This window comes from Columba livia, chromosome 1, assembly GCF_036013475.1.
Source record: "Columba livia isolate bColLiv1 breed racing homer chromosome 1, bColLiv1.pat.W.v2, whole genome shotgun sequence".
Classification (NCBI taxonomy): domain Eukaryota; kingdom Metazoa; phylum Chordata; class Aves; order Columbiformes; family Columbidae; genus Columba; species Columba livia.
Genome location: NC_088602.1, coordinates 111,204,440 through 111,230,236, shown reverse-complemented (window position 1 = coordinate 111,230,236; position 25,797 = coordinate 111,204,440). Strand labels below are relative to the sequence as shown.

At 41.0% G+C, this 25,797-nt stretch overlaps 1 long non-coding RNA gene across 6 annotated transcripts in view; it reads left to right on the top strand.

The window, feature by feature from the left end:
* Positions 1-25,518, top strand: part of LOC110354907 (uncharacterized) — a 49,210-nt gene extending 23,692 nt beyond the window's left edge. Inside the window, exons 3-5 of one of the 6 annotated variants that reach the window (XR_010474494.1) lie at positions 3,257-3,367; positions 4,624-4,720; positions 5,989-25,518. This is a non-coding gene — a long non-coding RNA (uncharacterized LOC110354907). Of the gene's footprint in view, positions 1-3,256 lie in introns of all 6 variants that reach the window. The other 5 variants (XR_010474493.1, XR_010474490.1, XR_010474492.1 and 2 more) reach the window with 5 other exon arrangements.
* The last annotated feature ends 279 nt before the right edge of the window (positions 25,519-25,797 follow it).

Genomic DNA, 25,797 nt, shown 5'->3' with positions numbered 1-25,797 from the left:
GCACAAGCAGCAGGATGAGCTGATATTTATATAATGCACACACTGAAATCTGTTTGAATCTGTTCTTGGCTGCACCATTGGTTTGATGGTGACCTTGTGCTTCTTGGATGCTCTTTGTCACAGGATCCCCTTCTGTAAAACTGAGACATCATCCTTCCCTGTGAGGTGTAAGGATGAAAAAGCTCAAAAGAAAATTCATACTATAGTTTGTGGTGATTTAAAATAAAGAATTAGAGAAACACACCTGTTTATGTAGCAGGGGGTTGCCTTCTTGCAGTATTTATAGTGGCACTTGTTGATCAATAGGTTCCCACATGTGGGGCATCCACTCCTTCATGGCCACTCCGCTCATGGTTTCCCCTGATGAAGGCTTCAAGCTGCTCCAGCTGAGAGTGGGTAGCAGTAACCGAGGCCTTCCCATAGGGAAAAGCCCACAAAAACTCAAAACCCGCTTATGTGCTGTTCCGTAGCACAGGCTTTGCCCTGTCCCCTCACCACTCAGCTCCTGGGGCTGGGGTAGGAGGCTTGCCTGGGGCACACATGGCTGCCGGTGCCTGGAGACAAAGAAATGGGGATCAGTGTCCTTGCCAATGTGAGCTGGGCCAGACATTCTTCTGAGGCAGAGACCTTGCGACTTGTGTCACAATTTGGCTGTTGCTCTTGCTTTGTTTTCCCTCTTCTCTGATGACATGCCCAAGATGGCCTTGTGTGCAATTGCCTGCTCCTCGTGGTGGTCACCTCTCACAACCACCTTCACCCCCTCAACCCAGCAAAGCCTAGCAACCCTCTAAATGTCACCATGCTGAAGTTTTTCCCCATTTGCTGACACTGCACAATGCTGTAAGTCACCTGATCTCATCAGGAAGCAATGAACTTTGTCACAACTATTGCTCGGACAAAAAAAAAAATTGTTCTTTCTCTTCCCTCCCTCAAAGTGGTATCATTTGGCTTCAGTGATCTGATGGCATTTTCATCCACAGCAGGCTTTTTCAGAACAATTTGGAGAGTTGTGCCCCACCTTAAGCACATCTATAATACTAGTGTGAGTAACAGAGAGTGCTACACAGAGAGAGCGCCGTCATTTTTGCTACCAGACAATGTGCTCCAAGGACTCAAAACCCTTGTGTGAACTATGGAGCACCTAGAAGTCAAGCACAGCCTGTCACCTGCTCTCACGACACTTTTATTATTTTTTTCTTCTTAAATGATAGACTTTTTGCATTCAAGAACTAACTCAGTTTAGTCCCAAGTGATCTAGGCTTCAAATTCTAAGTACGTCCTGTCATGACAAGGTTGCCTGTTTAACATGATCATCTGGCCATACTAGAAAGTCTCTTCCTTCTTGCATGGAACAGTATAGTATCCCCACACCCGCAGTGTGTTTTTAAAGGAATTGAAAATACATTTTTTCCCTTTCTCATCCCTCCTTAAGACCATCTGACAGGATGCACAGTTTGCAATTCGTGACTCAAGTGACCTCTATATTCCCATTACTCATGGCTCCATCTTATGGGATTTGCAGAGCTGTGCTTGTATCTAAAAGCAGTTTCTAAATCCTTGAATGGTACTAGTGAGGATTAATGAGAATGTCACTTTCTAGCAATTATCAGAAATCAAAAAATACCCTTTGGCAAAGGGCTACCATAAGGCCTAGACATTTTTAAAAATGCAAGAATAAATTCTGTTTCTGATGAATTAAAAATAGAAGATATTTTGCATCTCAGTAAATTACCTCGGATGGTTACCTATCTGGGGTCTAAAGTTTTTTAAGTATTTCCTTGGAAAAATGCATGCTTCATTTACTTGGGGGGCCCAGGAGAGACCACTTTTGCTGTACTCCACAGACAATTTAAAATGCTCCTGGCTAGTAAGGGTATACATTACAGTGCAAGCAGCCACAATTGCCCTGTGTGACAATGAAGGATGAGTGAAGAAAACCCCAAGTGCACTGCTGGAGGAGGGAATGGAGCAGCAGCAGTTGAGAACAGGGCAGCTTGAGTCTGCCTGTTTGTAGGCAGGGACATTGATGGGAGCACAGCCAGCACAAGTCAGTTCCCGTTTCCAAAAGCTGGGAGCTAAGGAAAGGTTAACTGGCTGGCCCGGCACCAGAGCTGCAAAAACCCTTTCCTTCCTGCTTGAATTCAAAGGAATAAGTGCAGCTTCACAATTCACAGTGCTACACTATTATACCCAGCATGTTTATGCATTTGTATTGATGCTTGTTGTATCTACTGGAATGTAGTGAACTTTTTCTTCACTTGTATGACCTTTTGTTACTCCTGCTCTCAAAACACGTTCAGTGTCCAATATGGTCTGGCTTTAAGCATCCCTCTGAGCAACGGAGAGAGTTCAATCGATTTCAATAAGATATGGATGCTATCATACAGCGGACAGAGAAGAATACCTGGCAAATGGTGTATGTGAGCCCAGAGCCAAAGGCAACCAAGGGAGTAAGTGACATGCTTCCCAATGACTTTGAGGTGCAGACTGAGGCCCGGGGTTTCACTGGGAGAGTGAGCCATTGGTTCCCTGCCTCAATGAAATGCCAGTGTGAAAGCAGAGATGCTTGTAGTCCTTCTAGTCAAAGTGAGTTACACTCTTTGGCAGGTTGTCTCCAAACTGTTGCACAGAATCACAGAATGCCTAGGGTTGGAAGGGTTCTCTGGAGATCATCTAATCCAACCCACCTGCTAAAGCAGGTTCACCAGAGCAGATTGCACAGATGTCTCCAGAGAAGGAAACTCCACAACTTCTCTGGGTTCCAGGGCTTTGGCATCCACAAGGTAAAGAAGTTTTTCCTCATATTCACATGGAACCTCCTGTGATTCAGTCTGTGCCTGTTGCCCCTCATCCTATCGTTGGGCACCACTGAAAGGATTCTGATCCCATCCTCCTGACATCCACCCTTGAGATGTTTATAAACATTGATGAGATCCCCTCTCAGCCTTCTCTTCTCCAGGCTGAACAGACTCAGCTCTCTCAGTCTCTCTTCATAAGAGATCTCTGCATCCTTCGTGTCTCCTAACCACACAAAGTGCAGTTCGCTGACACGTTGAGCCCTCTCCTAGCTTCTTTATCTGGGAGAGGAAGTTAAATCATGTCACTGGCAACGAAAGAATGTGTGTTATGTGGCAGGTGAAGGACTTCAGTATCCAGGTTTGCATCTTGTAATAGTCCTTTCAATGTGCTGACACCCACAGGTAGCAAAGCAGTGGCTTGTACCTGGTTGTGACACTTCCCTTCTCTGCCACCTCAGGTCTCACAAGACTGGAACCACTGGAGAGCAGGGTTGTGTCGGTCACTGCGTCAGCTGCATGGGACTATGAACAAAGAAAGAGGCAACAGTACTGCAAATATCTGAGATACAGTAAGTCTTGAGAAGCACGTTGGCAGGGCCTGTCTTTTTTTTTGTTTGTCTGTTTGCATTTGCACAGTGTAGATGTGCAGTACAAGGAGCTACAGTGCTGGAACTCAGGCACTGATATGTTGCAGGCTCCCTGGATGTGCATTCAGTGAGCTTGTGGGGAGGCAGGAGCAAAACAGGCTTGGGAGGTTGGTTTGGCAAGTGAGATGGAGTTGGTTTTATGGAGAAGTAATGTGTGGGTTAGAGAAGTGTGGAGTTAGCAGGCAGGACTGGAGTCACAGGTTGGGAAGATCTTTAGATCTGAAAGGAAAACATAACAAGTTTTGAGAATGTTTATTAGTATTTTGAAAGATGGCCACTACATTGTTATGGAAGAATTTTAGTAGAACTTAAGGAATAGGTTTTACTTCCATACACAGACACTTCCAGCTTTTGGATTATACCTTCTCATAGTGCATGAGGTGAAAGACCTAATACAAACATCCTAATGCATGGAAAAAAGATAAAGCTTCTTTAGACTGTCTTTGCTTCATCAAGAAAACAGGCTGTGATGTTGGCACCTAGAGAAACTGCAAAATCACCATGAAAGGGAAGAATGCTGTGTGAATTCCCGAAAGTGAATTTCCAGAGCTCTGAAACCAGAATTGCAATAAAGTTACAAAACCTTAGCAGCAAAGGTACCCCAGCAACCCAAGAGGTGCATCCCATCTAGACACTTTTGTTACCGGAGCTCAAATCAACTTGTATAAAGATATTCCAGCTTTATTGTAGAACTGTTCCTGGGAGGCAAAGCTCTTGTCTTTTATTGCTCATCTCATGTTGTCATAAATGTTTTTGTAACAGCTAACTTGTGCTCTAATTAGGGAAAAAAATCTAAGCCTTCAGAGCAGGCTGGTCTCAAAGTACAGACTACAATGTGTGGAGATTCACAAGCCCTGCAGGCCAATAAATCAGAGCTCACAAACTAGCTTTGTGCTGACATGATTTATCTTCCAGGGCTGACCTGCTTGGATATGATTTTATAATGACAGCAGTCAGAGATGTGAACAGCAGTCTAAAAGAAGCCATTCACACTGGTGAATCTAAGACTGAGTGTTTATTTTACTATAACCTCAGCACCAATCTATGAGGTAGATCTAAAACGCATGCAGGTAGATGATCAGTTCAGCTGAATCAAAGACCACAGGTTTGCCAAAAAGGAGTTCTGCCGTTGCCCATCCCCAGAGGTATTAGCTCTAGTGGTTAAATATTCTTGGCAGAAAAGTCTGACAAAGACATCAGATGCTGCAACGACTGAAGAAGTACTACATGCATGCCCTGAAGTAGTTCACCACGGAGTTCATGTCAACACTGACGGTAAGCATCAATAAGGAATATTGTACATGTAATTTTTAGCACAAGTGTGTTCACAGTATTCAGAAGCTGTTTGGCTGTTTCTACAATGCAAGAATCAGTGATCACTCAATTTTAAGTGTAACAAAAATAGTAAACCACCTCCACTAGGGTCATCACTATAGAAGTACTTCACATTGTCTTTTTTGAGGGAAATGAAAAAAAAAGGTCAATAACAAAGCATTTGTTGTTTTCCTTTTTCTGCTTCAAATTCATTCTACAAAATTTTACTTATATTGCAGGAATTTCATCTGATACTGATGGGAACATGAGCATCTTGAAAAGCTTAAAATAAAGGATGGTTTTAGAAGTGGGGCATGTAGAAGGGGATTTTTTTTTTTTTTTCCCATTACTGAAAGAAGATCTAAACCACCAGAACAACTGCAGTCTGAAAATCTGGTGGATTTTCAGATCCTTGTTTTCTCTTTTCAGAAACAGAAAGAGAAATGAAGAAAGAGCTAAATTCAGAAAAACATAACTTTGAACCAAATATGCATTACTCTTTATTTGTGGGCATGTGAAGGAATTTAATCTTAAAAAGAAAGAGGCAGCAAGTCTAAATGCATAGGCTCTAAAAACTGTGATCATTTTCTTCGTATTGAGATGCAGATGTTTTTACTACGGCATTCTGTGGGAATTCTGCAGTCCACAGAGAGATAAAAGATTATCCGTGTCACACAAAAATGCATTTCACTGGCATCCTAGAAGCTCTGTGCTACTTATAGAAATGAATGTCATAAATAGGTTTTGAGCATCATATAAGTACAGACTGTCAAAGCATTCAGATACATTTCAGTAGTCTTTGCTCAAGCATATTTAGAGACCAAATTATTCATATAAGGAAATGCCTGTTAACTGTAGTGTTCCTTACTGTTTCACATTACATTCTGGCTACTATAGAGCATATCTAGTATAGTCTAGCTACTATACACAAGGAAATGCTTTGTAAACAGTTTTACAAATGCTTGAAGTGATAAATGTAACCAGTTAATGAGGTTATCCTTTATCTCCACTTCTGCATCTACTATAACCTCTAAAGTTCAGCAAGTCAACATAGAACAAGCAGCCATGTTAAAGAGCCCTCTTTAAGGACATGTAAAATATTGTTGTGATTAGTGTTTTGGGAATAATTAGGAACAAAAAGAAAACTTTAAAACACATTTAACTTGTTGTTTGTTTGTTTGTTTGTTTGTTTTTAACACAATGTTTACAGAAAACTTGTATTCTCAAAGATTTATTTTTCAGATGTACTTGGTTAATGTCTATGTAACCATTTACTTGTAATTGGTCACAGAAGTCTAATTATACAATTTCTCTGCACTGACTGAATGGAAGTTCTAGCTTTTACAGAGCAAATATCCACATGGGCAAACTTCAAATCCAGCACCTGTGAGTATTTATGAAAGCAAATTTGAATGTTACCATATTTATTCTTCCTGTAAAATGTGCAAGTCTAACTGTCAAAAATACCTTTACAAATTCAAACAAATATTTGAAATATTTTCTCTTTCTTTGGATGTAGTTGGGGCAAAACTGGATCGTTAGGCACATGTTATTACATACACCAGCCCTGAGATCTTCTCTAGACTGTGGTCAGTCTTGCCAACCTTGAGTCCTCTAGATGGACAATTCATAATTGGGCTCCAGTCTAAATGATCCATTACAGCAAACAATCAAACTACTTATGCTGCTATCATGTCTGCTTAGAGAACATTTCAATGTCAGACTAGTAAGGCTGTTACCCTGCTTAGAAGAGACACGTTCTACTGAAAAATGATCTTCATTAGGGAAAAATCTCCCTATCTTTCTTTGACACACAGTTTAGAATTGGGGAATTCCAAAATGCTTTACTTTCCAGTGAACAGAGACCATACTCTGTGGTGTCCTAAGAGTCTAATGGTGAAATAGCTTGAAGGGCAGGATTGTTACTTTGAGAGAATTGTCTCAAGAAGTGGACCATACGAGAGAAGAGTGAAAGGGGATGAAACTGAATATTAGTCAAAATGTGTTAAGAGTGTGGTAGAAATTCAACAAATCCAAAAATCTTACGGTCCATGTGAGCAGATCAGCCCGTGTACATCAAGTCCAGCTACTGTGGGTTTTCTGTTTGTGTGCAGATGAGTTCTGCATCCCATCACTGGTGACTCTGGTGCAACCCAGGTGCAATGGCTTCAACGTGCCTGCTCAGGCATGTGTGACAATCACAACATGTTCCAGATGCACTGGACATGGTGAAAGCATACAGGCTCTATGTCTCTTACAAAGTGAGCCCCATATGTCTGTGATAAATTGGTCTCATTGTGCATGAGAAGTGGGATGCCAGGGATGCTAGGCATCCAAAAATATGGTGGGTTACTATTGAAAGCAATATCCAGAGTGTCAGAGTTGGTTGATAGCAAACTCTTGCAGAAATTCTAACTAAAGAGAATTCAAAATCAAATTCAAAATACTACCTAAGACTACACAGCTACTCAATGAAATTTTCATTTTCCCCCCTCAGGACCATTGCCACTTTGTCTCCTGGGGAGTGTGCACTGGAGCTAGAAAGCCTGGAAGATAATTGCAAGACAAAGACCGTTTGCACAAAGACAATTTACAGAAAACAAAGAAAAATAACTATAATAAATTACCATCATAGAAAACCCTGGTTTATTGTCAAAGCCAACACTCATATCTTGTTCCATAATGCAGTTGTTATCAATTACATATGGATGAGGAGATGAAGGAAGCCACAAGTGAGGCAATCAAGTGCAAAATTTTTTATGGTCTTCTGAGAATGTCTATTGGTTTTTCAGTTTGTTTTATAAAAGCCTGTGGAACAATTTTGAGTGACAAAGACTATCTCGTAAGTTAGGATTAATACCATACAGCAAACACATACAACAGAAAGTAGATAACTGGAGCAAAAAAGATACTCTTCCTCTGAAGTTCTTGGGCCATAGTGATTGCTACAAACATTGGGTAAACAGTAGCCAGAAATACCCTGATTACATGGCAGAACACCCCACTTTCTTTAAAGATCCTTTACTGACACTATGCTTTTTGAATTAGTCAAAATTTTACGGAAAAGAGAGATGCACTTGGAAAAAGTCAACTAAAGAATAGCTGGAGAATTTAACGTAATTTTGTGTGCTATTTTAAATAAGTACAATTTTACAATAGTTAGATTTCTATATGTACATGTTCTTCTCTCTCCCAGTGGTTGTCTTGCTTACTGCCGAGGCTCCAGTCATTCACTGGGCTCTAAGAATAATGGATATATTTGTGCCTTCCTGAGCACCCAGTGATTAACATATTCTGATAAAACTATTTCTGACTTAAAAAAACAACCACAGTCAAAAATCTGCCTAAGCATGTCTCAGTGAAAAACTGGAATATTAACGTTGCTTTCAGATAAGAAACATGGAGAAAATTTTAGATTCTAAAAATAGGTAACCACTGATATTTAAAAAACCACAACTGAATCCAATCTGTAAAGTGACTTAGCTGTCCAACTTCCAGGGAAATAACCTGCGTAAACATCTTAGCAATTCTCTGTCTTCCCTCTTCCACATCCTCAAACTTCCAAGGAATTTGATATCCAAAAGTCTTAGAAAATCCCAGTTGGCTTCTATCTTGACTTTGGGCTTAAAGATATCTCTAAAGTTTCAGCCATGCCTATTCCCATTTGTATAGCAAAGAGCAGAATGAGACCTCAGTCACATGCTCACAGTCATTCATTGTTGTGGCAGAAGCAGAAGAGGGGGCAAAAGAAATACCACTTATTTAAGGGAGTGGGGCTCAGATGGTCTCACAGCTGCCTAATCAACAGCTGCAATTGCAAGGCAGCTCCATATGGGCTGGTACGCAAGGTTCAAGTGGCAAGAATGGATCTTGCTCCAGCTGTATTATAGCACCAAACATTTTGATATGGGTTCCTCGTTAACAGGTGTCTGATTAATGGCACCTAATTAAAGCAGGGGACAGCAAAAAGAATGAAGTGGTGGAGGAATTAGACACCACAGAGTGCCCTGTCACGCTGTTTGCCTTGAATGTATGCTAGTTTGGGTGACTAATAACACAAACCTAGGAATTAACTCTCCCAGCTGACGCTATTGTTTCTGGCAGAAAACTTGCCTGTCACAAGGATTAATTCAATCTATACTGTTATTTAGTCCACAGCAACAGATGCTCATTCAAATATCTCAGTAGAAGAAGATAGCTCCACTCAACTCCAGCACTTGTATGACACCCTAGAAGGGTCATTTCAGTATCAGCTTCTGGTCCTCATGTCTAGTGCTCTGTTTAGAGGCACTTTATTCTGTGTACGTGTATGACATTTCAGATAGATATTTGGCAATAACATCTCAAAGAAAGCAGTACCCCTTCTGGGAAAATGCAGAAGATCATTATTCAGATGAGGAAAATGGAAAGTCAAGGAGAAACAAGCAATGTGTTCTCCTTCTGCCACGTCTCCCCCGCAAAAGCTGCCTACCCAGCCATCCTGTCCCTTAAGCGAAGGAAGCGGGACTGCCAGCAGCCAGTTTTTCCACCATGGTAAATGTCACTACTGTCCTTTGACCAGATCCTCAGCTCCCCTCAATAGCTGGCTGTCAGCCCACCACACACAAAAGGCCCTCTCCAGCCCTCACCTCCTCTATCAGCCCTAGCAAGGTTTAGCTCAACTGAAATCCATGGAACAATCTCAGTGCAAGTGAGAGGGGAAGGAATCCTGGTATTATCAAACAAGTTAAAATTATTCTAAACCTGGCATTTGGGGATGCTGCATTTGGTGCCTCATCTTCAAATTCCTCTGCATGCCTGAAATGGCTGTGTACATCCATGGTTGACAGATGGGATTTTTGTGGGCAGCAGTCAGCCTAGCAAGACCAAACTAATGAGGGAAATTGCTTGAGGTCATACACTGATTCTTTGCTTCTAATGAAAATATTTCCCAGCCCAGCTGCTGGGCTGAAGCTGGGGCACCAGCGATCTGCCATGGATGCTGAGCAGCTCCTAGCACCCCTTGTACATCGTCCTTGGCTGGGATGCTTTTTCTGGTGGGAGGAAACTTTGGAGACTGAGAGTCTCCCACTGAGAAGCCATTGGGATAGGAAGGGATAAAACCTCCCACGTGTTTTCCTTGGAGAGGCCCTTGCAGACCCTGCTATTTAGGGAGAAGGGCTCCCTTCCCCTGGGAGAACCATCAGTCCACCCAATAGCCCTACTCTGTCCCTGGGAAATCTCCTGGGTGCAGGTCCCATGGATTACTGCCTGCCAGATGGGGACAGGGTGGAAGGATATTGCAAAAACAAAAACTAGATTTTTGCTTCTCTCACAGCAGGAAAACTGAAAAAGGTGCACAGAGCAAGATAGGCGATTCTATGTATGAGAAGTCAACAGTACTAGAAAAGACTGAACAGGCTGGGATGACTGAGGCTGGAAAGAGTCAAGAGGGGGATAATTGAGGTGTATAAATCCTAAATAATCTGGAGACGGTGGGTAGGGAATGACCACCCCCTCCTGCCTCAGCACAGCACTAAGGGCACCCTTTGAAATTAGCAGGCAGCAAGCTTAAAACAAATAGAGGAAATACTCTTTCACACAGTGGAAGTTAAACCATAGAACTTATTGTTAGCGGATACTGCCAAGGCCAAAGCCCAACTGGATCCAAGAAGGTTCATAGGAGGACTACGTCAGGGATGTTGATTAAACCTCACAGCCTGCCTCAGCTCGGCAAGTCCCCAAGGCACTGGCAGCCACATGCTGCACCAGGAGAGGGGAAGGTTCACCAGAGAATGACCTGAATTTGTTACTCCCTTTCCTAAGCATTTCTGGGAACGCTTAGGGAACTCCTCGTCCTGGGCCAAGGTACAAGCTTCACTGTACCAGAGCTGGAGTACAGGGTCACCTGGGCTGTTGTTCTGACCTGGTTTGGCCATTCTTTTGCATTGTCTTCTGAAATTAACAGAAGCAGGTAAAGATATTTGAGAAAACATCATACTTGCCAAAAACACCTTTCAGGAGGCTAAAATTGCTGTGAGTGATTTAGTCTGAATTCAGAAAATAGTAGTGTTAGCAAAGAAAATGCATGAAGAATGGCAAAGTACCAAAATCACTTGTTTTAGCTTTCTTGAATGAAATTATTTTTTATGGGAATATCAGCATGAGCTAAAATCCTGCCCTTAAAATTAGTTGTAACAAAACAAGCATTCCATTAGGTTGAACATGGTTTGAGTGACAAGCTTGAGGTTTGGTTTTTTTTCAGGTTGTTAAAATGAAAGAGAGAAGCTATAGTGAGAGCTCAAATGAGTGTCAAGCCCAGTGATTCCTCAAAGAATAGTGTTTGCACAGCTCCATTGCATTTGTGAGCTCCCTTTTTGTTCTGGGAGTTACAGTCATGTTTAAGCTTCTAACCTTGCCCAATGTTTCATGAATATCTTTCATAGGAATGACGCCTGATACCAAAAATGCTGTCACTGGGCATCCATTCCAGCACAATCTGGAGGAACTGCCACAGGTACTCCATTGCTGGATCCTCCCCCCAGCACTGCCATGGACACAGGGACACAGGACAGGAGGGGGCTGGGCTGGCAAGGCTGCACATCTCCGATCACCTGCAGGTAGGAGCAGGGCTGGCTGGTGAAGGAGAAACCCAGCAGCCTGGCACATGCTGAAATAAAGCCAGCTTCACTCCCAGAAGCAGGGGATTGCAGAGATTTCCTGAGCAAGGTGAGGTTGCTGCCTCCTCACCAGCCTCCTGCCTCCACGGGGGAAGACCCCTCCAGGGGAGACTGCACAGAGCTATGGAGGTCCCTCCCACAGTACTGAATTTCACAAGCAGAGCTTCCTCAGCTCATCTGCCAGTGAGACCTTTGATGAGGACATTGCTCTTCATGACATCTCCGCTGTTGCCCATAGCAAACACCAGTTGTATGCATATCGCAGGGGAGAGGCCAAGGGAACAAAACTCATGTTTGTGGAGTGATGAAGGCTGCCAGATGGGTTGCCAACCCACCCGGGACCCAGTATCATCAGCAGCTGGATCCAGCTAATATCTTCTGAGGGCCTGTAGGTGTACAATGAGAATATTGGCACCTGGGGAGAAATCCCCACTTTTGCTTTGAAACCAGGGAGAGATGACTGACCCCTTACCCTTTAGTGTGAAAGAAGGTGATAATTCAATCCTCCAGGCAAAAGATGGGTGGAAAGCAACACAGGTCAACACCAGAAGAACTCCTGAAGATAATCCCATTACCAAAATTGGCAGCCAACTCAGAGCTGTCAGAGCAGGAGGAATCACCAAGGTTTCCAGCCCTAATCACCAGATGGCTGAAACAATGACATAATTGATGGGGGGTGAATCATGCTAGTGGTCACATCCTGAGAAGAAGAACCGGATGCAACAAGTATCCTACTGAACTGTAAACTACTCACGACAGCACTCTGGAAGAGTATTTACAAACACACTGATGTTCAAAGCTGGACATATTATTTCAGAGGAACTGAGGAAACCAAAATAAGAAATTACGTTGACAAGTAGGTTTTTCCATAACTATGTCTTTGTTAGGCTTATAAAGATGACACCTGTTGGTACCGTCAGTGATAGGGTAAACTAGTGAAATGGTGCAACGATCCATATTTACATCGTCTAGCAATGTCATTTCACTGGAAAAAGCCAGAAGAGTCATAGGTTTAGCTATCTAATCACGTGACTGCCTGAGGCAATAAATCAGGCCAGCAATTAACAAAAAGAGCTGTACCGTCTTCACCATTTGTTAGTCACCATCAAGGAGATGAACTTCCTCTGTTTTCTTTCCCCTGGAAACCAGAGTGTAGTGCTGAGTGTTCTGGCTGTCATCCAGCAGAGCACTCTGACATGGGTAATCCAGCCAAAGCCCACAGGACAACTCAGGTGTTTAATGGTAAATACATGCTTAAAGGTGTCACTGGATTAAGGCCAAAAGGGTTAGCACCTTGCAGCCTGCAGATCTGTGGATCCCAAGGACAGTACTGTGAGATAATATGTGGGTGGCAGTTTCACCACCCATGGGTCACTGGTGGTCCTTGAGATACAGGGAGGTCATCTGCAAATTTCATCTGCTGTGGCTGTGTTTTGAGCCATGCTTGGCATTTTCTATACACACAGAACGGGAATGGAAACAAAAGAAAACCAAAGAAGTTTGACCTGGTTTTGTTTGTTTGTAAATAAGAAGCATGCGGCAACACAGTGTTAAATGATTGGAATTTTCTCAGTAAGGGGGAGGTTTGTCCTTGGATTACATTTTTTTCAGGCATTGCTGTTATTACAAGTAATTAAAAATCAAACTGTAAATAATTTCCTGTTGACTGACTAATCACGTACTGGTCAAATCTCTGGAGGATATAGCTGTTCCTGTAAAAGAAGGAAGGAAGCCTTCCTGGAATGTAAAAGCAGGTGAAAAAAAAACAGAATTATTCCTTCTGCTCCTGGAATAGTAACCAAAATTAGTCTATGACCTTTCCAGAGTGATGGGTGTAATTAAGGAAATCAAAGCTTCTGCTATACCTCCAAGGCAGAAAAAAAAAGTGTTTTGATCACACTTTCTTCTTTTTATAAACCATAAAAGCCAGGATGTTCAGTGTTTAGACTGATGATCCCTCTGCAAAAAGAGAAATGCACTACTGTACATAAAAAGGACTACGGGGCAAAAAAACGCTGAATGAAATATCAGATCCAATATAACTTGGTGATGTCTTAGCTTTTGTAGTATTCAAATATAGAGGTTATTTTCACCACCTCCACTGGCTCATGAATTCCCTCAGGGATTGTGATTTGAGCTTCAAACAGGGAAAAAGAAAAAAATTCTTTTTTTATCATGGAAGCTGATAAAATGGGCAGAGACAAGAAAAGCTCCTTTTGTTCTGATCTTTCAGGCCTCAAAACACATTTCAACTGATGCAAATATCTACTTAAACCTCTTACAAAGCAACGGTATACATTATATTTACCTTCTTAAAAAAGGCATATTGATTTTAATACTAGATGTACTATTTTTCTTTCTGATATAGATTTTTTGTTTGTTTGTTTTTATTTAGAGAATGTCTGTTATTTCTGTCCTCTGTTACATGTTATTTATTGAGGCTTAAGCTGCTACGGTCTCTTACATAAACCCTTCTTTGCACATGGCTTATTGATCCGATAATCCATAATAACATTGTCTATTCTGTCATCCAGCTGTCAGGCATAAACACTAAAAATATTCATGCTCAAATTTGTTGTGAGATTATACTGAAGAAAAAAAACAAAACAATTAACATGGTCAATGAATGACATTTCTAAATAAATATTGTGAGATTTCTCTCAAAAAAAATGCCTAAAGACAGTGCACTATATTATTGGATTTACAGTCTCTTAAATTTCAGTTTTAAAAATGAAACAATTTTTCAGTCATGCAGACATCCTTAAATATTAAGCTTATTTTTATTTTGTACTTGCAACAGCATTTCAAATTATTTTCTTTTTACACTTTTGAGGAAAGCACTTCTTTGGCTCAGTTTACTTTGTAATGCTCAACCAAAACTGTATAGTGGGACAGGCAGACTAAACAGGAGAGTTTTAGAAGGAGTTCAGGTTCTGCACGTGACGCTTAATCTCTGCCATGGCCAAGAGATACAAGCCTGGATTTATAGCATGCTATGTTTTGGGGCTAGCTGGTGATCCCACCACCTGCCCAACACCTCTAACCTGTCCACAAGGGCAAATTTTGCCATCGGAGGGGATATCGCCTGTCAGGGTCTCATGTTGCCTCTGCAGGGTCACCCGTGGAAGGTTGGGCATCTCTCTGCTCAAACCCAGGTCCCCTGTGGTTTAATAGGCAGTTGCAACCTGCACATCCAGTTTTTAGTTTAGTCCCAAATCCCTTATTTTTTTGCTAATGTGGGCTAGATGTAAAGTCAGCATAAAACTGAATAGAATTCAGGTTTTGACAGTAAGTCTGTGTAAGATTTCAGCTTCACAGAGACGTGAAGGTAGCACTAAGTTATCTCTTAATGTTGGGTCCAGCTGTGTTGCTGAGAGTACATGTTCGAGCAGGAGTCAAACACCATCCAGTGCCACACTCACTCCCCTGCTTCTGGTGCTCTTAGAGTTAAAACACAACCCATGAGCTCAGGAAAAAAAATCAAGTCATCCCAGTGATGATGGGCTAGCAGAGAAGCTGTTGTTTACTTGCATCACATCCAGGAACTGGATCATTTTTGAAAGCCTGAGGCTGCATCTCCCCTGTGCCTAGGCTTTGCAGCTTCCCTGCTCACCCTGGTAGCTGGGAGGACCTCAGGGGAAGCGCTGCGGGAACATGATGACCTCTGTACTGGTGAGTTTGGTTTGTGCCCTGTTGCCCACTGCTGGGCACGGCTCGGGGTACGTGAGCCCCCAGGTGCTGTGCAGCATCACAAACACCAACCTGGGGGCTCCAGGTAGGGCACAGCTCCTCTGCTCGGCACAGCAGAGCCTTGTGTCAGGGGAAGGGCAAGTGGGGGTTTCTGAGAGTGGCAATTTCTCCTGTGTTTCATTCTGGGGAAGCATGGATAGCTAATTTGAAAGGTGCAGTCAAGGCTTTAGCAAACATCCAGGTAAAGTCCCAGTAGTACATAAAACTGAAGTGGCTACACAAGTCCGCATGAAACACGTTCAAATTTAGAAAACTTACGTATCCCAGCCTTATCTGTAGCAACATGTGGCTCTTGATAATGACTGGTTTACTCATGTTATTTTTTATTGGCATAGCTGTTCCAGTAAGTGCCTCATAAATCATTTGTGCTCGGCATATATCCCTAAAATCACTTCTACCCTGGAAAAGATGCAAAGAAGGTACCAATTTTTTCCTGCATGTACAGAGATATTTTCTTCTGGCAAAACTGAATAGCTGGTTAGGTGAGTCTTGCCCCTGGAGGTCATTTCCCCTGTTCAGATGCGGTTTCTCCTCACCAGCATAATACCTCCAGCACCCAGCGGTTTCCAAACCGGTGGCTGCTGTCCCACCATCCCTCTGTTCCCACAGTGCATGTCAGATCTGGAATGGGTCAGCACAGGACTGGTGAAGGATCTTACAGATGAGACGAATAATCTACAAATGTTTCAGATTGTTGTTTTCTAGATATACTGTGAAGTTCATTCATTTTTTTTTTTCAATAGGGAAGAATGGTGTCTTCACAGCAAATGTACATGCCTGCCCACTTGTACTTCATTAACTATTTAGCCTGTCAGTTTCAGCCATGTTTGATGGAATGGACTTTGATAGGACAATGATCTTAAATATTTTAATTTTCTAAAAGTTTCAAGAAAAGGTGTGGAAGATGGACCCTGTCAGTTCTTGTACTGTGAGATAATAAAACCAGTTTGTATTAAATGGCAGACAATTCGTACAGGAGAGCTATCATGACTGCCATGAATGTCAAAAACGCTTCAGTTACAAATTGCATTGCATCAGATACTTGAGACACAAAACCTTAGGAGACCAAGCATCATTGGTCCTGCTGCTCAAGGATTTGGGCATTTGGGAAAGGGACACTGGGGAAGAGGCTTACAGAGGGATGGTCTCTGACTTGGGTTGATTATGCCAAGAGATTTGTTCTACTTGTAGCAGATGAGGCAGAGGCAGTTAATTTACCACTTCAATACACTATTCCGGTGAGTGAGAAAATTAATACTTGTAAAGAATATAAGTGGTTTTGGTGGAGACTTCTATACATCAACATAAATACTGCCAAGGTTTTAAAATCTAAAATACATGCATATTAGAGACACGCCCTATTCCCACTTCTCATTCATAACCTCTATGTATTCCCCTTAGACGTGTGACCATGTTTTCTCTGCCAAATTCTTCCTTGTACTTGTGGATCAATTAGTATTATTTCTATACTGTCCCCATCCATATTCTTTCATTAAAAAAAATCACAGAGGATGAAATAAATCACATAAAGCCCTCATTCACCATGGCTATATCAAGACAGTTGTGTTGCTATGGAAACATCTGTGTGAAGAGACTATGATGCTCTTGAAGATTAGCATTCTATCCCAGATTTCCAATTATATCATCAGGCTGGATTTGCAGTGGTGTAAACTGGCATAACCGCAAGGAAACCATGTTTTTTATAACAGGTAAAGATCTGAACTGGTAATTATTTGTGAAAAAAAAACTAATAATTTTCATTATGGGGAAGCTGAATCCAAACCTCCTCCTACCCCATGCATATTTGAAAGGGTGGGTTAAATTCTCCTTGAATTACCCTGAAATAATTCTTGTTTCCTAATGTGACCTAGGATTCAAAGGAGCAGCTGGGAAGCACACAATCTCTGACTTAGTTTGAGTTTAACTGGGTAGGATAATAAATGTGGTGCTGTGGAAGGGGTACAGCTGTCAGCAGAACTACACTGGGGCATGGGTACCTGCACAGGTTGTCCACATCTATGCCCGTGAATGCTCAAACCTCACCATGCTCAGCCAAACCTGTCACCTCTACACTGTGTTTCTGGGCACGTTTCCACATACAGCAGCTCTTCTTCCACTTGTAAACTGGGCCCCCAAATCAGCACAGCCCCTGCGCTTTGCAGAGGAGCATTTTCCATGCCATTGTTCACCGTGGTCAGTGTCCCCTCAGCCTTCTTAAAAGCACTCCAGACATGACTGTATCATTTTCAAGAAAGGATGGCCTCCTCTTTGCTGCATTTTGAAAAACTGCACAGCCTTCATGGAAACAAAGTTCCCTCAACATCGCAAATTAAAAACAATTCATATGTAGAAAAAAAATCAAGGATATAAATTAAATTGAAAAATGTGGTAGAACCATCAAAAGGTTTAAAGTAAAATGTAAACAGTAAGAGGTGGGGCACAAGGATTAGTTTTGATCACATATATGAACATTCTGGTGTTGTTAATAAAGCAGCATACTAGTGACATCACCAGGAACAAAGCCCTTCAAAACAGATGAAAATACACTACTCATATGAAGCATGCAATCAGTTCCTGTTTAGGAATGGTTTAGCTATGTTATTTAAAATCATCACTAAAACCCATACTGATACATTCCAAGGACATAGCTCAGTATTTTCCAAGTTGAGATCCCAAAGCAAGGAACTTGAAGCAGAAGTGCTCCGTCTTCAGTCTCCTGGCCCCATCCATCCTCTTTCCCATATACCCCAGAGCCCAGGCCATGGGGCAGCTAGAGAGGTGGCTGTGGGTTGGACCAGGCACCAGGCTGGAGGACCAGTCCCTGAGTCTGCTTAGCAGTCAACCCATCCTTGTTATGTGGGCAAGAGATTGCTCTGGGGAAGACTGGTTGGCTTGGCAGATGCAGCAATATGGTGAGTTTTGTGCAAAATGAATGTATACTTTCAGGTCTTTTGAAATATCATCCAATATTATGTATATACTTAAATATAGTTGTAGTTATATAGCACCATGATCTGAGTTTGGGTACACTGATCACAGAATCACAGGATGGTTGGGGTTGGAAAGGACCTCTGAAGATCATCTAATCCAACCCACCTGCTAGAGAAGGTTCACTCAGAGCAGATTGCACAGGAATGTGTCCAGGTGGGTTTGAATGTCTCCAGAGAAGGAAAATCCACAACCTCTCTGGGCAGCCTGTTCTAGGACTCTGGCACACTCAAGGTAAAAAAGTTTTTCCTCATATTCAGATGGAACCTCCTGTGATTCAGTCTGTGCCCGTTGCCCCTCATCCTATCGTTGGGCACGACTGAAAAGAGTCTGGTTCCCATCCTCTTGACACCCACCCTTGAGATATTTATAAACATTGATGACATCTCCTCTCAGCCTTCTCTGCTCCAGGCTGAACAGATTCAGCTCTCTTGGTCTCTCCTCATAAGAAAGGTGCTCCACGCCCCTAATCATCTTCACAGCCTGTTGTTGTGTGATTCCATACTATACAGCACCCTAGCTTCTCTGTGCCTAGCGAGTCCTGCTAAAATCAGTGACTCAGGTCTGCAGAGAGAGTCTGAAGATTAACTCAAATGCAATAATTGCAGGGTGACTCCACCTACATCTATGAGTAAAACAGCCAGTCCTGAAAAGCTTAATACACAGATCTCCTTCAGAAGGCAATGGTAGTTAGGGGACACCAAATATGGCTGATTCCAATGGTGTCATTTGTAAGAAATAACCTTTTTAGCAATTAAACTTGAAATATTGCTAGTTTTAAATCAAAGGAATTTGTTTTCCTCTTCTGCTTAGTTGACAAAACACACTTCTGCTATACCTTGCTGCAAATTATGTCCAGATTAAGTGTATGCCATTATTTGGAAAATATTTCTCTCAAAAAGAGAACAAGGAGTGGGAGAGTAAGGAAGAATAAGCAGAAATTGAAAATAAGGAGAGAAACTACGACTCTGCCTTGTTCTGCTGCATTAGGAAAAAAAAAAAAAAAAAAGTGACACAGGAGTTTATTTTCTTGTGAACTGTGTTGCAAGTCATTTGTTAACTCGTCGGATAAAGGAGGTGATCACAGTGATACACTCTCTGTGTCATCTGGCCTGGACAGCGACTGGTAGGAACAGGAAGGAGACAAAATATTTATTTGCAAGCCAAAGTGAATGTGGTGCCAATGCTATTATTTTATAATTGAAGTAGCACACATGGGGAAAGCTAAGCTCCTGCCAAATTCTATAGACCCCTTTGCTTTCTGTATAGATTTCTTCTCTGCCTGCACACCAAATGGTTTCCGACAGTGCTGACATTGTGGTGAATCTCACCACAGATGTGTAATTTCTCCATCGGACTGGTGACCTTGTAGGAACAGTGGATACTAGCAGCAGATGCCAAAAGGTTATGGGAAGAGTGTTTCGCATTTTACTTGCTTGATTTATTTCCAACAGTAGCAGTAGAGTTAATTCTCCTCTCCATTGTAATACTGTAAATTCAATTGCAATTGCTTTTATTAATAGTGTAAATAAGGTAACTAATTTTCCTCATGGCCCTGGTCTTCAGTTAAAATTTACATAAATTAACCCTTGTGTTTGGGAAGAGTACCCTTCAGTGAGTGTATGAAAAAGTATCTGTTTTTTCTTGTGAGGAATTGACTGTAGTACTGGGATAGACTGTATTTTGCATAATGTCATTCCCATTCAGCCTGAGATTCAGATACTAAATGGAATATTTGCAGGTTCTTAAGGTGCCTGATGAATTAAATAGGCATTCATTAAATGTCCAAAATTTAAATTTAATCAAATATGTATTGTGTCCACATAAGACATTTACATTACTCAAGGGCAATTAAGGTAATGATAATGGAAACTGGATAGTCTACTACTTTTACTAGCCTTACTTTAGTTTTGAATCAATGTTATTCTTACCAAATATGTCATCTTATTCCCAACATTTCAACTGCATATTTGAAGGAAACAAGTAATTCCCTTTTGTCTTTGGAATGCACAAAAAAAGACATTAACAAAAAGTTAAAAGGGCTAGGAAAAGTTATTTTCATGCTGACTTTTCTGTGTTGTCGACTGCATTAGGATGATCCCTCCTTCTCACTGACACTGTTGGATGAACTCTTTGCAAAAGGGCATTTCTGTTTCAATAGCAACTGAGTGATATGGCCAAGCATGACAGTTTACTCCCTGCCAAGTTTGTGTTTTCAGCTCAGTGGAGAAAAAGAAAATCCTTTATTTTCAACTAAGGTTCTCAAAATATTTGTTGTTTCCAAAATTCAGCCAGCATGATCCATGTTAAAGCCATATACAAACTAAAAGACATGTGAAATCAACCACCTGCAAAATTTTCACCAAAACTGCAAATGGGGAAAACACTTGCCTGATAAGTGCTGGCATGGAGCAGCTGCTAGAGTGCTCCCTTCTCTCTGATGATAGCACATTTTACTATTCCTGTCAACCACAGAGTAATCTCAATGGCACCTTGAAAAAACTATAATAACTCTTTAAAAATTAGTGGTAAAAATAACCCATTAAAAAAAAAAATAGTTACTATTGCTGGAAAGGGTTGACTTGTTTTCCTTCTAAAATTATTTTTAAAGTAATTAATAGTCTAGGGATTTAAAAGGAAATTAAAATAGAGTTACATGTGCTCACAGTATGATATATCTTGCCATCTCAAAGGTTCCCAAGCAGCTGGTCCACAGAGACTTGACAGGTCACATAGTTCTAACGCTTCCCTCTGTCTCCTACTGGTAAATCGCATTTGTAATAGCTAAAAATACACATCTTTCTTTCCTGGTATAGTTTTCCCATGTAAATGGACTTGCTGTCATTATCCCAGGACTTGACGAGGTTCTGCAGGGTTTTGAGTGGGTGGGAGGACAGAAGATGTAATTGCTAACTAGAAGAGACATAGTTTCTGAATGGATGGGGAGGATTTCCCTGAGATGAAGTTCCTGTTCATCTGGAAAATAACCAAGAACCCTGTGACTAAATAGTACTCAAAGTGTTTTCAGGCACCTCTGTGAAAGGAAACCTGGTGATCTGGCCAGGGAGTTGGTCTAGGCCTGTCCTCTGGGGAGGCAAGAAAGGGCTGAGGTGTCTTATGCCTGGTGCATTTCATGTATACATCAGGCAATCACTGGTTAAAAAATTGAAGCAAGCCAGAGAATTAGGAGGCTTTACAGAGCACCTCAGGAGTGCCATTCCCTGCAAGGGATATTTAAACTGTCTGTTCCAATCAGCTCTTCTTTGTTTTAAAATATTTTTAGGATATAAATATCTTGTTCCAATAAAACACGAGTGACTTTAAAAGATTCTTCCAGTGACACACACTATTTTTAGCACACAATTTTGCTTTAACTTTTTATTGTTTGTAATGACCTTAGACTTTCCAAGCACACTCCAGGCCTTTGGCAAAATTGTTTGCATGCACAGAAATTTCTATAAGAATAATGTCTGTTTCTCTTCATGAAGATTTAGTGCTGTCCTTTGCAGACTGTTGCTGGGGAAACAGTGACTCTTAGTCATATTTCACATGATGCCTAGAATTAATCTGTTAGCAATTCAGACTGGATGGCTCTTTCACTTGGTGCATCTGTTAACAAAGTTCTTCAGCTAGATAATTTATGTACATGTGTGTTTTGAACAAAACACGATCATGCATTAAACCTCACTAACAATTATTTTCCTTGAAAGTGAATTTTCATTTAACGTGCCCAAAAAGAGCTACATTAGGTCAGTACCTGAGACAGTGGTTTAAATAGATTTAATATCACTTTACCTAAGTTAATTTATACTAAAATATCTAGATTTGTAAAGAATGTTCCCTCTCAGGAGTTGGATTGACTGCACTTTGAAACATTTCTTATTTTATTACCTAAGCAACATGTGCAGAGAGAAAAAAAAAAAATGTAATAGCTTACTGCTAAGGATGGAGTCGATAGAGATGGTGTGAACATGAAAATGAAGTTGCATCTATGCATTCAGTGAAGGAAAGTACCTAGCATTCATGTGAACTAGAAACTGGCAATCAAGAAAAAGTCAATCTGTGTGAAGTCATCATCATCACACTGAAACTGGCTGTTGATTGTTTTGCTTCAGATCTGGATTGTACAGATTCATAGCTGAAGAGACACCACATACTTTAATCATTAAGATAAATGGATTAAGATTCATTGGGTTTGAGCTCATCTAAGAAAAGTACACACCAGTTAACTGGGCCTCTAAATCTAACCTGCAGTTTTAGTCAAAATATTAGAAACATCAGTGTCAGGGAACATTATATTCCCCTGAGAAAATGGTGAGCTACCGTTATTATGTGAGTCAAAATAGGAAATAGCAAGGCAATAGTTTCCAGCAAATGGGGGCAACAGCCCTCATTTTGGAGGGTAGTGATATATGAGTTGTCTGTGTCTTAGAACTCACATCTAAGGGCTAGGAAGAGAGAAGAAAAAACAATTCTGAAAAATAAATCCATTGAGCTGGAGAACCGCATAAAAATGCAGTTTCGCTTTCAGAGAACCAAATGAAGATGACCTCAGTAGACTTGAACTTTCTGGTCGCACAAACACAGGTGAAATAACCTGTTCTTTCCACCATGTGACTTCACTCACTAAACTACTTTCAGCAGAAGTTGCTCCTATCAAGTAACGCAAGAAAACTTTTGCAAAGGTTTACAGACCATAGACAACACCAGCTTGAAGAAGTCATTCACTATCAAAGTGAGACATCCACTCTCCCACTCAGGCACTTCACAAAAAATTAAGTACTCTTCTGAATACGGACAGTTAGCAGAACAAATTGCATTAGACTTTCATCTCCTCTAGATAGTTTTCATTATTAAACAAAGACTCATTAACCTCTTACTACAAGCACAGTGCCAATCACTTGTGCCAAGAAACTGGATTAAGGACACTTATGAACTTCTTGGTTTGCACTCAATGTTTTTCAGTGCTCTCCAAGTAAGTGCAGTCAGAAGTAAAAAAAAAAAAAAATTTACAGCTCACCCAAAGACAAAGATTTTTCTACAACACTACCATTTTTGTAGGTGTTATTTTTAAAATATTCTAAAAATAAGCCAGTTCAGCCTAGGAGCAGACTACTCATTTTAGTTCCTTTCTAGATACCATACACTTTTTCAAATTTGAGAATTTTTTGTCAGTCCAGAAGGTAATTCAAGCTGGTTTGGAAACAGGTATATGAAGATGATCTGACTCTACAGTTAAAAGCTCAAAATGCAGAATTTGACCATATATAGCCCAGCACTACAAATGTTAGATTTTTTTTTATACTGGCAACTTGCAGCTAAATATGCAGATGTAAGCGTTAACGAAGCCTACAGAAACCAGTGCAAGTTTTTTCCACTGGACATGTTCCTAAGGCTTTGAAGAATTTAGAGTGTAAATAGAATCAGATAAAAGGATATGGATGCTGCATTCACCAGGCAGCAGATTACAAAACAGCATCAGCATTTGCCCTTTGCAAAGGTTAAATTATGTTCCTATCTCAAGTATGATTATTGCCTATTCATGCTCCCATGAGGACTATCCATTTACAGATTTTGGGTGAAAATGGCAACAGGACCAGAATTTTGTGGGAAAGTTTTTTTTTTTTGCTCATGGTATGCTAGAACTTCAGAGCAAACATTATTAGAAACAAATATCTCAGAAGGCTGTTAAGGAGTCATATGTCATGAGCAGTCCTGGAACAAAGCTGAATGCTCCATCCAATAATAAAGCCATTTAAAATTAAAATGGAAGTGATACATTTTTATTAAGTCTCCAGCTTTCATGAAACTTGACCTTACTTGGCCCCATTGCAAAGACAATGCTCAAAAGAGCTTAAGTGGCACAAATCTTCTAAAGGCAATGAATCCCTTCATGTAATTTTTTTTCTTAACCTACTGCAAAAGCAGATGAAACAAACTTCAGAGGAAGTTTTGGAATATCTGGGGAGGGAGTCCTCCTATCTCATATCAGACATCTACCACGTGGATATATGAATTAGTCACCCTAAACTCTGTCCATAGTCAGAGGCAAATAAGGAGCTCTCCCTCTAATTTCTCTTGAGCAAGTGCTATAGGATAGGTTGAGTATCACTATGGAATTATCTCTTTCACTCCATTGATCTGCGAAGACAACAGAGGCACCTGGCTCCTCCGTAGACACCTAGACTGCAAGATGATCATATTGTGTCAGATTAATCCCAAACCAGGCTGTTACATTCTTCCATTAACAACTTTGAGACCTCAACTCTTTCTTGACCTCACAGAAGAATCACTTCACTGGTGATTCAAAACAAATTAATTTCCCTATGAAGTCCAGTTGGTCAGATAGTGTGACTTAGCAAAGCCTTTACAGATTAAAAAGAATCCCATCCACCTGTTTTTATGGGCCACTACTCCTTTTTTATAGCTTCAACTATGCTGAGAATTTCTTGTGAAAACATGAGTAAAAATAAAGGAAGGGGACGTGTGGATGCAGATAAACATGGGCTTGTAAACTCTGGAGAACCAAGGAGAAGGAGATGCAAGTCAGGCATCATACTGCAAGTGTGAACTACCTGCCAGAAATACCCTGAATTCTCATTCACCATAAATGCTCTTACATATCAGGAATGTGTGGCAGATTCCCTGAACTTTATATACTATACTGTCACTGGAAATAAATAACATTGGATTATTCTAAATTACTCCCATAATCCCTTTCCAGGGATTCAGGGTAGGAATCTCACAGCATACAGTGGACATCGAAAAAGAGGAAACAGAATAAAGATTTCCAGGAACAGCCATTTATTTGCTTATACGAAACATGACTGGAGCAAGCATAACTGAATGCAAGAAATCACATGTGGATAGAAACCTGGGAGCATCTGGAAAAAAAAAAAAGGCACAAGGAAAGATAAAGCCATATTTTGGCAATCAACCTTTGCATTGCAGAGACTTTCTTTAAGTTTGCTTGCAAAAGGAAAAAGCAGTAGTATCATGCAGTCAAAGCAATATGTTCAGATATCCAGTTTTACCTGTTATTTGATACAGTTTCAAATTTCTTTTCCTGATTGTTTTATGCTGTTGCAGCAGACTACTACATATATTCTCACTATAGAAGTGTGGTAACTGAGCATTTTAAAAAATTACTCTATGTTGCCTTTATGCACCTATATTTTAAGAGGCAGAGTAATACTTTTTTTAATGATAAATGAGTACCTCAAAGGCATATGAGAGGAGAATATCTGTAATTAACATTGTCCCTGCAAAATAAAATTAACAGTGAACTACAAAGCAAATCAGATTGTTCTGGCATAATGGAATAGCTACTGAATTGTAAAGCCAAATAAGAGATAATTAAAAACCAAGGAAAATATAAAGATAAAAATAAAAATAGCAGTGTGGTTATTAAATAACACATTTGTTAATAAAATAGCTGTGTGTAAGGTGGCTGCCAGGTGCCCCCAAAGCCTCCCATCCTCCAGGCTGACCCAGCCCCAGCTTTCCAGCCTCTCCTCCTGGGGCAGGTGTTCCAGCCCCACTGCCTTGGGGACACTCCCCTGAGCTCCCTGCAGTTTGTGTATGTCTTTCCTGCATTGGGGGCCCAAAACTGGAGGCAATACTCCAGGGGAAGTCTGGCAA